The sequence below is a fragment of the Triticum aestivum genome, chromosome 3A, assembly GCF_018294505.1.
Source record: "Triticum aestivum cultivar Chinese Spring chromosome 3A, IWGSC CS RefSeq v2.1, whole genome shotgun sequence".
Taxonomy (NCBI): domain Eukaryota; kingdom Viridiplantae; phylum Streptophyta; class Magnoliopsida; order Poales; family Poaceae; genus Triticum; species Triticum aestivum.
Genome location: NC_057800.1, coordinates 748,623,856 through 748,639,711, shown reverse-complemented (window position 1 = coordinate 748,639,711; position 15,856 = coordinate 748,623,856). Strand labels below are relative to the sequence as shown.

General features: G+C 44.9%; 1 long non-coding RNA gene across 1 annotated transcript; it reads left to right on the top strand.

The window, feature by feature from the left end:
* The first annotated feature begins 4,552 nt into the window (after positions 1-4,552).
* LOC123063734 (uncharacterized) lies at positions 4,553-7,522 on the top strand. The gene is made up of 4 exons (XR_006430541.1): positions 4,553-4,709; positions 4,814-5,161; positions 5,284-5,503; positions 5,605-7,522. It is a non-coding gene; the product is annotated as an uncharacterized lncRNA (long non-coding RNA).
* The last annotated feature ends 8,334 nt before the right edge of the window (positions 7,523-15,856 follow it).

Genomic DNA, 15,856 nt, shown 5'->3' with positions numbered 1-15,856 from the left:
ATCCAGAGGATACAAACGATGATATGATAACAGATGACCTGAACAGGAAGAGAGGGAACCGATCAGACCATGACCTTCGTGCTTACTCTAGGGGGCCAGAGCAGGCTCAAGTTCATCGGGGGAATGAGCTGGCCAACGTTCCAAGTGGTACCAATGTGGTTAGCCCAATACCAGTTAGGGAACAGAAGCGCACCAGGATGGAAGATGGAGATAGAGATGCTCAAAATAGTCTAGTGAAGAATTTGGCGGGCTCCATCGAGGAGCGCCGCCCGTCCCAATGAGTGCCCTATGCTGGAATTGCCGTGGTCTGGGCAACGCCGCGACAGTCCAAGAACTTCGCGAATTCGCGAGGAAGTTTGCCCCTGCCCTCCTTTGTATTGTTGAAACACAGATAGAAGGATCGAGGGTAGAATCTTTAGCAAGTACTTTGGGTTATGACAAATCTTATGCAGTTAGTAGTCAAGGTAGAAGTGGTGGTTTGGGGCTGTTTTGGAATAATGAAATAAAGATTGAGGTTTTGGGTTATTCTTGCTACCATCTTGATGTGTCTGTGGAGAAACCGGGATGTGATGTATGGAGATTGACATGTGTCTATGGTGAGGCCCAAACCCACTTGCGGCATCAAACGTGGACAGTTTTAAAAAATATAAGTACTTTGAGCTCGCTGTCGTGGTTACGCATGGGAGATTTCAACGAGGTTTTACGTCCGGACGAACACGTTGGGGTTGGACAACGAAGCAATGCACAAATCCAAGCCTTTCGTGAGGCTACTGACGTTTACATGTTGATGGATATTGGATATGAAGGGAGATTTTGGACTTTTGAGAAGAAGGTGTCTGGAGGTACATTTACCAGATGCAGGTTGGATAGAGCATTGGTCAACCAGCAATGGATGACACGGTTTCCTTTGGCGAGCCTTGAACATCACACATCAGCAACTTCAGATCATGGGCCAATCTTTTTAGATTTTGGGAGTTCTGATGATTCCAAACCAACAAGAACGTTCCGGTATGAAGCCATGTGGGAGAAACATGAATTGTTTGGAGGAGTTGTGAGTTCAGAATGGGAAGGAGGGGGCCCGATCGAGACTGTCCAGCAGCTTCAAGAGAAACTCGCAAGGGTGGCGAGAGGGATAACTACATGGAGTAGGAAGTCCTTTGGGAGCGTGAGGAAAGAAATAAAGGAGCTGAAACAAAAACTGGAGGAGTTGCGGAGCGATCCTCTTCGGCTGGCACCAACACACATTGAGCTCAAGATTAATGAGAGGTTAGTTGAGCTTTATCGTCGGGAGGAGATTATGTGGAGACAGCGGGCACACATAGAGTGGCTATCTTCGGGGGACCGGAATACAAATTTTTTCCATCTCCGTGCTAGCTTAAGGAGAAAGAAGAACATGATCCGGGCCTTGGAGAATGTGTTGGGAGTGCTAGTAAATGACCCTGTCGAGTTAAGGACGATGGTTAATGAGTTCTACCAGAATCTTTATACGTCTGAAGGAGTCCGCGGAGTTGAGGAGGTTCTACAGCATATCCCACGCAAGGTTACAGCAGCGATGAACAATGACCTATGTGCTCCTTATACAAGGGAAGAGATCAAATCCGCACTCTTCCAAATGTTTCCAACAAAGGCTCCCGGACCTGACGGTTTTCCTGCACAGTTTTATCAAAAACACTGGGATGTGTGCGGTGATGAAGTTACAAACATTGTATTGAGGATTGTGAGAGGAGAGGAGAGCCCCGAATGCATTAATGAGACTATCCTAGTGCTCATACCAAAGGTGAACAACCAAACCCTTCTCTCTCAATTCAGAACAATAAGTTTATGCAACGTCCTCTATAAAATAGCATCAAAGGTAGTGGCTAACAGATTGAAGCAAGTACTCCCAGAAATTATATCTCATGAGCAGTCAGCTTTTGTGCCAGGAAGGTTGATAACAGACAACATAATTTGTGCTTATGAGTGTTTGCATTTTATAAAGCGAAAAAGGTCAAAGAATAACAGTTTTTGTGCCCTCAAACTGGATATGATGAAAGCTTACGAGAGGTTGGAGTGGGACTACTTGAGAGCCATCATGGGCAAATTGGGCTTTGCACAGAGGTGGATTGATACAACCATGTCTATGATCTCCAGTTTATCTTTTTCAGTTTTATTTAATGGGGAGAAGCTTGAGAGTTTCAAACCATCCAGAGGACTTCGGCAGGGAGATCCAATCTCCCCTTACCTTTTCTTGATTGCAGCAGAGGGCCTTTCGTGCCTCCTGAAATCCAGTTCTCAGTCATCTTTGTTGGCAGGTATTAAGGTGGCACCCACGGCACCAGCCGTTAACCATTTCCTGTTCGCGGATGACAACATGTTGCTATTCAAGGCTAGTGTTGAGGGTGCAGAGAAGGTATCAAACCTACTGGATACTTATTGTGGGGCATCTGGCCAGAAAGTGAATAATGCAAAGTCATCCATATTTTTTTAGCAAAGGATGTCCACAAACTTTGAGAGATGGGGTGAAGAACAAGCTTCAGGTGCATAATGAATCACTTAGTGATCGTTATCTTGGCATGCCCACAGAAGTGGGACACTCAAAGAATGGCACGTTCAAGTATCTGAGAGACAGAGTTTGGGAAAAAGTTAAAGGCTGGATGGGAAAATTACTATCTGCAGCGGGCAAAGAGGTTCTTATAAAATCAGTGGCTCAAGCAATACTAGTGTTCTCTATGTCATGCTTCAGGCTCCCAAGAGGACTGTGTGAGAGTGTCACATCCATCATTCGACAGTTTTGGTGGGGGAGCAAGAGAGGACAGAGAAAACCGGCATGGGTGGCTTGGGATACGATGACAATGCCAAAATACATGGGAAGCATGGGCTTTCGAGACCTGGAGCTGTTTAACTTGAGCCTATTAGCTCGGCAAGCATGGAGGATATTGGAAGACCCGGAATCATTGAGTGCTAAGATTTTGAAAGCTGTCTATTTCCCAGACCGATCACTTTTGGAAGCTCAGTTGGGTTCAGGGCCCTCACAGATTTGGAGAGGAATTTTGGATGGGTGTGACATGTTGGCACAAGGGATCATTCGCCGGATTGGGGACGGAGAAGAAACAGATATATGGGCTGAGAACTGGATCCCTAGAGAGAGTTTTAAGAGACCAATCACGTCTCTGGTGCCGGATCCACCACGTCGTGTTGCAGAGCTCATAGAGAACACCACAGCTTCATGGAGAACGCAGCTTGTTCGGTCAGTGTTTACTCCTTTTGATGCGGAGGCAATCCTACAGATACCATTATGCACGGGACGAGTGTCAGATTTTTGGGCATGGAGTGAGGAGTCTAGGGGCAATTTTTCTGTCAGATCATGTTATCGTATGCTTGTACGGACGAAACTTAATAGGGAAGCTTGGCTTGAGGGCCGCGAGGGCACTTCAGATGTACGAGCAGAGGGGAGCGAGTGGAAAACATTATGGAAAATGCAGGTCCCACCTAAGCTTAAGGTATTTCTTTGGAGATTGGCGAAAAGCTCGATCCCCTCGGGAGAAGTTCTACATCATAGAAATATGGCCACGTCTGCAGCTTGTACTCTATGTGGTGCTCATGATTCGTGGAAACACGCGCTGCTGGAATGTGCTATGTCCCGGAGTACATGGGCACTGTCATCGGAACAAATAGTTGATCAAATCAGCTTGAATCAGCATGAAGGAGCCAAAGATTGGATTCTTGCCATGGGGAAAGCTCTATCTTCAGAGGATTTTGTGAGGATGGTGACAACACTTTGGGCCATTTGGGGAGCAAGACGAAAGGTGATTTATGAGGATATTTTCAAAAGCCCGTTTGCTATTAATGCTTTTGTGAATACATATCTATCGGAGATCAAAGCATTATCACATGTCAAAGAGCACTACACGAGTGCGGTCCAAAGGAGGACGGAATGGATAGCACCTCCTGAGCATTATGTCAAAATCAATGTTGATGCTGGATTGACAAGAGGAAGAAATCATGGCTCTGTGGGTACAATATGCAGGAATTTTGAAGGCATTTTTTTGGGCGCTTCATCTTATGTGTTTCCGAACCATCGTGACCCAGCCACTCTGGAGGCTTTGGCGATCAGGGAAGGACTTGCATTAGCACAAGATATGAATCTTCATCATATACATTTAGCATCAGATTGCAAAGGTGTGGTCACAGAAGTCCAAACGGGAAGCGGATCGAGCTATGGAGCTATTGTTCAAGAGATCAAGATGACAGCTACTTTTTTTTCTTCTTGTAATATAGTTCATGAGTCTAGGAGCTCCAATGTGGATGCTCACAATCTAGCGAAGCATGTATTAAAATTAGGGCCTGGCCGTCATGTTTGGTTAGGCCAGACCGAGGGCATTTCTTTCATCCCTGTAAACATTGTGACGGTTTGAATAAAAAGCTTCGCGAGATTGCCTAAAAAAATTGCGAGCCGCGTTTTTAGAGCAAAGTGACGGCGACGAGTCGAGCCGTGGCTCGCGTCCGTTGGCGAAATCTGTGCTGTGGATCAGAATTGCGTACACGCCGTTAGCTCCAAAAACGGCGCAGCCACGGGTGCCCTGTAGTCAGTTCAACCTTTCTCTATTCCCTCCCCCGGCCCTCCCGAGCTCGTCGGCGGAGGGCGAAAAAATGGCGGCGGCGAGCAATACGGGAGGAGCTGCTGCCCTGCCCGACAACTCACTCGAGTTTCTACTGGATCTGGTTGACAGGTAATTGCTCAGCCGTATTCTTCAGTTCCTTTCGTCCTGCTCCCTGCAGATGTGCGAGCGGACTATGGCGATGACTGGCCTTTGATTTGTTGATCATGCTGTAGGTTTCCGTTCAGAGAGGTCATTGCGGACGTTGAGCAGCCAGATCCGTTGGTGGTGAGGGTCGACTCCCTGTGCGCGGTTGTGGTTGGACACTTCGGCGGCGTTGTTGAGCACATGAATTCCGGCGGCTAGAAGAAAGAATCACTAACACAGTCCGTCGAATCGACCGGCAAGGTGAACCCAGAGGTGCCGGGGTGGACCAGAAGGTACAAATGAAATTAGTGTTCTTTATGACGAGATGGTTTTGATTTTTGCAACTAATGTCACATATTTTCTGTGTATGTCAATGGATGCATGGGGCTATGATTACTAGTGTCAGCTGGCTGCAGTCTGCACTCCTAATTTTTGTGGTAATCCGTGTGTACAATTAGCATAGATTGTGTTTGTAGGTGGATCATGTCATTCATTGACTGATATACCCTGGTATATGAAAGACGGATTCAGCAATTAAAACATCTGAATATGATTTCAGGTTGAGAATTGGCCGTGCACCTCCGGATAGGGCACTCTGCCCCTGGTAGAGTCACTCCACTTGAAGAAACAAATCGGACAATGTAGAGAAACCAGAGATTGGGATGAGTTTTGACTCCCTAGGGAAGCCTACGATTTCTATAAGTTGTATAAGATATGGCAACTGTTGTCTGAATGTCGAGCGGACAAATTGTATGCAGGAGATCGTCTATGGATCCTCGGTTAGCATTTAAACCAAAAAAAATCATGAAACCAAAGTTTTTTTTATTGCTTGCACTGAATTTCACTTCTAAGCTGAACAAAAAGTAATTTTCATTTGTAGGGAAATCCTGAGCAGCAGAATAGCTGGTCTTGCCGGTGCGAGTGCCCTTCAATGATCAGACTTCTTAGAGCTGCTCACAATGGATGGTTGATAGCTGAACACCGGTCAAGCCACAACCATTCAATGTCCCTTACTTGCGGTGAAAAGGTTCATTGGCCGTCCTACAAGCACATAGATATGTAGACAAAAGACTTAGTGAAGCAGCTTAGGGGGAACAATGTGAACCTCAACAAGGTGTACATCATAGTTGTCAGCTTCTCCTGTTCATCTCAGAATGTGCCTTTGACAAAGCGGTCTTCTCCCGAATCTGTGTGGCAGGATAAGTCGAGACCAGGCTGCCGATGATGTGAACAAGACCCTTGCTGTGTTTAAAGAGATACAGCGCAACGACCCTTGTGGACAAATGAAAACAACAAGCTGCAGTACAAATTCTTTGGTGATGTCATCACATTTGACACAACGTATCGGACTAATTAATCTCTATGACATGCCCTTTGGGTTGTTTGTTGGAGTGAACAATCACTTCCAGAGCGTAATTCTAGCTGGTGTCTGGGTGCGTGACGAGCAAGTGAGTACTTCCAATGGATGTTCTCTGAATTCATTAACATGATGAGGGGTATACACTTGCAGACAATACTGACAGATATGTACATCACTCTCTGAGCAGCACATATTACGGCTAATATGTGAATTGTACATACAAATAACTATGTTGTTCCATGTGCAAATTGCAGATCAAGTGAGAGCCATGGAATTGCAATCAAGACTGAGTTACCCGGGACTGTGCACACCTACTTGGTGGCCCCGATGATATGGTCGGGGGAGGCGGTGGCATTATGTCCACAATGAGGATATGTATATTCTTTAGCATATACATATTTTTTTTTCAAGTACTACTACATACTTAATAATTAGTCTTAACTTCTGGAGTGTGAATTGCCTATATAGTGTCAGTTTTCAGAAAACAACCTTGTTTATGTGATGGTTCAATGGTCGAATGATATTATTCTTGACAAACTTGTTTTATAGAAACAAATGGTGTTGCACATACACGTCTTAGAAAAATCAACAAGCAGTATTGGTGGTTTGTGAGAACTGTACCTTTGAATCCAGTGAGAATCAGGGTGCTGGTATTTTGAGTCCAGTGAGAACCTTTGAATTCTTTTTTCGGGGCATTGTTCAGATTCTTTTGATAGGGCCTAGTTAATTAGTCCTAAAAGCATACAATCATGTTGGGGGTACTTGTCATAAAGTCCCTCTCATTTCACTCCATTCAAAAAACAATTGAAGATTTGTACAGCTGATCAGGCTTTAAACTTTGCTGATTGTTTGCGGAGGGACAACTTGACAGCATGCTCTTTCATCATTTCATTGCAAAATACTCTTTATTCAAAACTCTTCTGCTAACTAAACTGCCTTTTGTGAACACATAGTATAGTCGAGCATTCATATGGTGATTTCCAACTACAGAATTATCACTGAATCCACATCCTGGAAGCGGAACGATCTCCAAACCTCATGCTCGAATTGGTTTGCACAAGTAATTATTTACCAACTGGATTCAAATATGTAAGCATGGCCATCTGTCTACTATATTTTTGATTATGCCAATGACCATCTGCCAGTGCATCAGTTCTTATCCATCTCACAATTAACTTATTTCCGTTTTGTGCCGGGCAAAGTCTTCCAAGCAAAACTGCAGGAAGCAAGAAACCAAGCAGTAATTTGTAATCCTGTTGAGTTTACTGAATGGGCTTCATGTTTACTAAATGTTGAGTTTACTGAATGGACATCATGCTTCAGAATTTTGAGGGTTCTCTTCACTGTACACTGATTCTTGGGTCTTGTGTCTTATGTACACTTTCTGAATCTTGTGTCTTTCTCAATGAGCAAGAAATCAAGCAAAACGTTGAGTTTACTGAATCATGTGTCTTTCTCAATGAACAAGAAATCAAGCAAAACGTTGAGTTTACTGAATCATGTGTCTTTTTTACGTGGCTAGTAATCATCAGCTATACATACACTGTACTAGTTTGTGTCTTTCTGTAACTGAAAAGTAGACAAGCATCATTGGCTGATTCCGCCGACGGGTCGCTCCCGAAACCTGCCGAACCCTCCACTCGCATTCAGGCCGATAAAAGAGGGTGGTACCAAACGGCCGGCTACCCTCATTGATGCCGGCCAGACGGACATGACCGGAGGGCTGACCACTTCGGCATTCACGCAACACGGCCACAGGGAAGACTCCGGCCACTGCGTCTGCATTAAAACGGCACGGGTCCGTCTGCCCGGGTGGCGGCAATGCCCTACCCACCACCGCATCTCCTCTCCTCCGCACACGTCCATCACTGACCGCCATGATGGACAAGTCCAACGGCAGCAAGTGGTTCTTCATGCGCCCGTCCAGATCCGGCGGGGAGCTCCGAATCGTGGAGGCGCCGCCCACAGTCTCTCGGCCTATCGACCATCATAACACCAAGAACTAAAACCTTAACCTTGCGGTTTGTTGTAGCTATCGGCAAGCTGAGAGCTGCCATTCCTTGCCAAAAAAAACTGACAGCTGACATTCCTCACAAAAAAAGAAGAAAATTTTGAGAGTCTGCCATTACTTGTGACTTGTGAGGAGCAAGCCATTGAGCAATCAGTGTGCACTTCTCTGGCAGTCTTTGGTGGCTTCGCGCTCCTAGCGGCCGTTTGTACATTTTATGGAGAGGTAGGTGACCGTTTGGGGGCGCCGTCATGAGTTCCCGTCCATGAAGCCTATTGAAACAGGAGGCTCCGTCAGGTGAGGATCTGGACCTGGACGATCGTAACGTTAGCCAGCAGCAGTAAATGCGCGGGCCGGGTAAGATTTTCACACCAATACGTGCACTTGTACTGCAGGAAATACGACCTAGGGCAAGCATCTCGAGGCGAATGGAAAGAGCAGATTTCGTGTCCATCTGAGTTCATGCTCAGAAGCGAATTTTCGATGTAAAAGGCATTTTTTTAGTGATGTACTATATTTTACTTCAACCATAATTTGATGACATGAAGTATATCATCTATTGGAAATAGCTCCAACTTCTTGCCATCAATTGGACACACACGTCTTGTACGCGCGAAAAGCGTGTAGTGGAATGTTTTTATGTTTTGTGGATAAAGTGTACCGGAGTGCGACTTAACTAATTATGATACACTTTATTGTGCTTCACTCTCAGACCCTTAGGTGCTACTGACACTGCTGAGTCATGCCACAACGACATTGCTCACGGCGATACTGTGTGGCATGGAGGCATTTTGTGAACATACGGCAATTTTCACCGGTTTGTTCTTACTACTTCATATGATTCATATTAATTGTCATTGTCTTAGTACTCTACTATTAAAGTTGTAAAAGCAACGATGATTAATTTAAATAGGAGGAAGTTCTAGGGTGTTTGTGATGCTTGATACACCCCTGGTTAGGTTTGTGCCACTGACGCTCAGGGAAAGAAAGAGATATCCAGTTGAGTATGAGAAAATCCCTGATTTTTGTTACTTCTGTGGATTGATAGGGCATGTTGTGACGGAGTGTGGTGATGGAATACACAGCCCTGAGAGCTGTGAATGGGGCGAATGGCTTCTCGTTGACTTTGATGGCCCAGTAGGGAGAGGGAATAACAGAAGTGGTCGAGGGGGGTCAGCTGGAAGAGGAGGTGGTCGCGGAAGTGGTAGAGGAAATGCGGGAGATCCAAACCAAGAGGAAGAGTTGGAGATGGACCTTGATGGAACTGATGGTGCTAGTGCAACTGCAATAGTCCCTTCCGCGCGCAAGAGACTGATAGGACAGGATGGCAATATCAATGGCCCGTCAATGCATACGGGTGGCCCGAGTGGCTCAGGTACAACTCTGCCACCAGGTTATGTTTCAAAACAAATCATCTTCTGGAGAATATTAGCAATGTGGATTCTGTGGACAAAAGTACGATGAGTACCCCACAGAAAATTCATGACCCAAAGAGACTGAGATCAACAGAGAACAGTACGACCAACAACATATCGGCGACTCCCTTCGTGGGTGATCGCCGGGCGCAATGAAACTCATATGCTGGAACTGCCGTGGCATGGCCAGTGCTGCGGCAGAAAGAGCTCTTCTGGATGTCCAGAAGCAGTGGGGGCCGGATGTCGTCTTCCTATCTGAGACGCATCTGAACAAAGCTAAGGCAGGGAAACTACGGAGGAAATTAAAAATGGATTGTATGGAAGTGCATGAGAGTAATGGAGCAAGTGGGGGGCTGCTTCTTTTTTGGAGGAGACCTGTGGCAATACAGTTGAGAGATAAAGATAAAAACTTCATAGATGTTACGGTGGGAGATGGTACAGATGAGGTATGGAGGTTTACGGGCTTCTATGGGGAGCCGAAGTGGGAAGACAATCACTTGTCGTTGTCGTGCTTGCGTCATCTATACCAGCGAATTAATCTTCCATGGATGATAGCTGGTGATTTTAATGAAATTTTGTATTCCCATGGAAAAGAGGGTGGAGCGGCGAGGCCAGTGCACATGATGCAGAACTTTCGAGATGCTCTTGTTGATTGTGAGATGGAGGATATGGGATGCAGCGGTGATCTTTACACTTGGAGGAGGAGGAGGCTTAGGGAACGGCTGGACAGAGCGGTATGTAATGGCCAGTTTCATGGTTTATTCCCAAACACAAAAGTCACTAACACTGCTCATATAAAGTCGGATCACAGACCCATCTTCATTGACACCGAGGGGGATGGGCAGGTAGTTTCTCAAACCCATCGGAAGTGCTTTGAGTCAAGGTGGTTGCAAGAGGATAATATTATGCAAGTGGTATCCGATGCGTGGGAACGTTCAGACCCGACGGCACCAATTGCAGAACGAACAGCGAGTGTCCATTCCACTTTGCATGAGTGGGATCGCTCGATTTTGAAGGCACCCCAACGGCGCCTGAAGGAACTGAAGGAGGAGTTGGAAAAGTTGCGGTCGGGCCCTCTCACTGATGAGGCGGGAGACAGGCAGCGAATTCTGTTAATGGAGATAGAGGAAAACTTGGAAAAGGAAGAGATTTACTGGGTTGAACACAGCCGAGCAAACTGGCTCAATTTGGAGACCGCAACACCAATTTCTTTCATAATTTTGCATCGGTTAGAAAGAAGAGAAACCATATAAAACGCCTGATTGATGATTTGGGTGTTTGGAGAGAGAGTAATGAAGCTATGAGTAGTCTGATTAGCGAGTATTTTCAGCACCTCTTTTCCGCTGAAGTAAATGTACCAGATATGAATGTTATCAATAAAGTTAAGAGGAAGGTTAAGGATTATATGAATGAGTCACTCATTGCACCATATATAGAGGAGGAGGTAAAGAAAGCTATTTTTAGTATTGGTGACTTAAAAGCACCAGGGCCGGATGGGTTACACACTATTTTCTACAAAAAATTCTGGCACTTGCTTGGAGGTGATCTCACCAAGGAGGTCCTGGAGGCTGTTAATACAGGCATTATACCTGAGGGGTGGAATTCTACTACTATTGTCTTAATTCCGTAAGTGGATAACCCAGAAAAAGTTACCCAATTTAGACCCATAAGTTTGTGCAATGTGGTCTATAAGGTGATTTCAAAGATACTTGCGGCGCGGTTAAAGGTTCTCCTCCCAGATATTATCAGTGAGACCCAAAGTGCGTTTGTGCCGGGCCGCATCATCAATGACAATGTAATAGTGGCGTATGAATGCTTACATACGATGAAGAAACGGAAGAAGGGAAAGGTTGGCACTTGTGCAATAAAACTTGATATGCATAAGGCATATGATAGAGTGGAATGGACGTTCCTGGAGGCCATGCTCACCAAGTTAGGGTTTCATGCCCAATGGATTCAGATGGTCATGTCTTGTGTGACAACGGTTGAGTACAAGGTACATTTTAATTCCAACGAAACACTCCCCTTTTTGCCAACGAGAGTTGAGACAGGGGGATCCCCTCCCCCCCTATCTTTTTCTTTTGTGTGCTGAGGGACTGTCAGCGTTAATAGCTCATGAGGAAGAGGCGGGGAACCTTATTGGAGTGCAGGTATGCAGAGATTCACCAACCATATCACATCTGCTTTTTGCGGATGATTCCCTAATCCTCATGAGATCGGATAACCAGAATGCTAACACGTTGAAATCGATCTTGGATGAGTACTGTGCAGCGTCCGGTCAACTGGTTATTGAATCTAAGTGTTCTATTTTTTTCAGTCCTAATACAAATGTGGAAGTGAAGGCTGATGTATGCCAAATACTGGACATCATGACTGAGTCGATCTCAGACAGATACCTAGGCCTACCAGCTATGATTGGTGTGGACCGAGTGGACTGTTTTAAATACTTAATTGAAAGGATCCAAGCATTGGTAAATGGTTGGAAGGAGAGAACTCTATCTTTTGGGGGGAAAGAGGCTTTGTTGAAAGCGGTGGCCCAAGCCATCCCAACCTATGCGATGGGTGTATTCAAATTCCCAAAGAAAATTTGTAAGGGAATCACTGATGCAATGTCGCAATTCTGGTGGGGAGATGAGGAGGATCAGCGTAAGATGCATTGGTTTGCATGGTGGAGGATGTGTATCCCAAAGGAGAGAGGAGGTATGGGATTTGGGGACATTCAGAGTTTCAACTTGGCGATGCTCGCGAAACAGTGTTGGAGATTAATAGACAACTATGATTCTCTATGTGCTCGAGTTTTACGAGCCAAGTATTACCCCACGGGAGATATACTAAACAGCCAGTTAAAGAAGGGTTCATCGTATGTGTGGCAGAGCATCTGGTCCGGAATTCAAACTTTTAAACATGGTTGTATTTGGAGAGTGGGTAACGGAAACAAAATTAACATATGGGATGATTGCTGGATTTCAAACAGTGCATCAAAGAAAATCCTTACAGCCCGTGGGAACCGAGTTCTCACAATGGTGAACGAGCTCATAGACCCAACTACGGGAGAATGGGATGAGCAACTGGTCCGGGACAACTTTTGGCACGTAGACGCAGAACGGATTTTGCAAATCCCATTATTTCATGTGAAAACTGAAGACTATGTGGCATGGCATCTAACAAAGAGTGGGATTTTTTCAGTACGCTCCGCTTACTATAAACAATGGGAGATGAGATATGCATCGGAGGACAGCAGCTTGGTCCGATCAGCTATGGCACCGCATAAAGTTTGGAAAACTTTGTCGAACTTGAAAGTGCTTGTGAAAATAAAAATTCACATCTGGAGATGTCTACATAACACAATACCATGTCATAGTGTGCTAATGAACCGTCATGTGGGGAATATCTTTGGCTGTCCATTTTGTTCAGAAGGAGCAGAAGATCTCGCGCATATGCTGTTTAAATGCGCCAGATCGCAAGAAGTGTGGAGATCCCTGGGTGTTGCTGATGATATAAGTTTTGCCTGTCAAATGGATCGAGCGGGTTCACCAACTTTAGAGTTTTTTCTCTGTGATGACTATTTTCGAAGACAATATAATGGTGTGCTTGAGCTACCGGAGTTGTTTACCACAGCCTATTGGTATATTTGGTGGCAACGGAGACAGTTTGTGCGGGGTGAGGATATTGCCTCTCTAGCGCGAACGGCCGTAGCAGTGGCCCCTATCTCTGAACTATGCCCGTGGAGCACAAACAAAAATGACACCAAAAGTGAACATCTGGCTAGGGTTTTTCGCTGGTCAGATAGTCATTAACGTCGATGCGTCGTTCAGAGAAGGAGATTATGCAGGATCTTGTGGAGTGGTCATTCGGGACAATCGTGGAAATTTCATGTCTGCAGCAACAACAACACTTGATTATGTACCCGATGTAGAGACAGCTGAAGCTGCGGCTATATTGGAAGGAATGAAGCTAGCAAAGGAAACAGGGTGCCATAATGTGATAGTAAGATCAGATAATATCACGGTGGTGGAGGCACTCAAACTGAATGGAGGCTATTCCATGGTGGCAGCGCCGGTGTTGGATGAATGTCGCAGTTATCTCGAAGACTTCGGGAAGTTTACTATTGAGCATTGTATTAGGGAGTCGAATAATGTAGCTCATGAGTTAGCATGTTGGGGTCGTGCTAATAATCCATCCCGATGGGTTCATGACCCGCCTGGTTTTATTGTAAATCTTTTAGCAGACGATGTTGCTATCTTTTGATTAATATAAAGTAAACTTTCCCGTCAAAAAAAATAGGAGGAAGTTCTATATTTTTTTGCTAATGTCCCGAAGTAATCTTCATTAGCCCATATTTATCAACCCCAAAACTAAAGAAGCCCAGCCCATTTACCTGCATGTGTGACATAGTGGTCTGCCGCACGTCTTTTGTACTTTTGCCCCTACTATGGCTAAATCTTGGCGCCGGCTCTGGTGGAGTCATGTTTATGTCATTAGTAAATGCGCACGTACAACACATGTTAATATTTAGGCAATATATTAACTGTACGCGGATATTAGATATGCTAATATTTGTGTGTCAATCATGTGATTAGTATAATATTTGGTATGATATTAATTGCATGTTAAACACGTTTAACGCTCGCCATTGGAGCAATTTAGGTCATTGAATTGACTTAATTCGATGGTCAAGATAAGTTGAATCTACTTTTTTGAGTCTTTTTATATTGGTATAGATATAAATAGATGGCGCTTGCACAACGGGCGAGATCGTGATGCTCGAGGCCTCCTCGTTATTGTGTTGGCAACGATCCATGTCTTTCAACCTTGAGTTGATTGTTGTCTCGTCCTCCGAGGTAAGCTGGCGCTCACAGCCTGGAGCTCGTGGGCCGGTCCAACAAACAACTTCGCTCGACCGTTTCCTTTCGCTCGAATGCAACCCAGTTCCTTCGGTCGCTTGCAAGCCGAGTCATCTGTTGATCGGTCAATTTCTCAAAAACAAAAACTGTCAATCGTTCAAACCATTTGACCTTTGACTTTTGAAAAATAGATCTAAAAAAAGGTCAGCAATTTGAAAAAATAGTTCACAAATTTGAAAAAAGTTCATCATTTTTAAAAAAGTTCATCGAATTTGAAAAGAAAGTTCACCGAATTTAAAAAGAGTTCATCGATTTTGAAAAAAAAGTTCATCGCTTTGAAAAAAGTTCATCAAATTTAAAAAGAGTTCACAGATTTTGAAAAAAATTAACAAACTTAAAAAAGTTCATCGAATTTAAAAAGAGTTCATTGATTTTGAAAAAAATTTATCGATTTTGAAAAAAAATTCATGGCTTTGAAAAAAGTTCCTCAAAATTAAAAAAAATTCATCAAACTGAAAAAGGATCGAGAACTTGAAAAGATAATCCGCACATTTAAGAAATCAAAAAACAAGAAAAAGAAAAACCGAGTAAACTGTCCAGAACAGTAGCGAACTCGAAAAACCTGGACAAGGAGAATAAAAGGAAAGCAAAGAATAAAAAACAATCAAATGTACTGTGATGGTCTAGTGGTTAAAAGGCAAGAGAATAAACCGTGTCTTGTTCGTATCGTAGCTTTAGGTCACGTGTTCGATCCCCAGGGAAGCACCTTTTTTGTTTCTTTAAAAGGACAAAACGAAGGCAAACTGGGCCGGCCCAAAGCACAGCGAGCGGGCGGTGCTGCAGGCGCCGGTTTGCAAAATTGCCTATAACCGGCGCCTGTGGCGCTAAATAGGATTCGCCCAGCATTTTGGCGGACACTACGGTCCAAACCTGGCCAACTGGGCAGGTCCTTGCGTGTTGGCCCGTTAGAAAGCATGCCAAGCCCTGTCGTTAAACGGGTCATGCCAACCTGTAGCACACATGGGCCGTGCCTAGGTCACGAGGCCAGGCGCGCGTGCTGGCACGACACGAACTGCTTTTTTTTCCTGATTTATCTTTATATAGGCCCAAGAAATAGCCCATAAGACCGAAAAGCATGTAGCACGCTAGGCCTAAACTATCACATGTCGGCCCATTTATTAAGTGTGTTGAGCCTGGGCCTGCCACTACTAGGAAAAGGCCTGCTGGTGGCGCACCTGTTTTGCCTACTAATGGCGCACTACAGGTGCGCCACTAGCATCACGTCATTAGAATTTTTTTACTAATAGCGCATCACGGGTGCGCCATTAGTATCCGGTATACTAATGCTGCACCACGCAGTGCGCCATTAGTATATCCCACGGTGCGCCATTAGTATGCCTCTCAGGGGGCCATATTTACCCATGTGCTCTGGCTTACTAATGGTGCACTAGTTGATGATGCGCCACTAGTGTGATCTGGCTTACTAATGGCGCACTAGTTGGTGG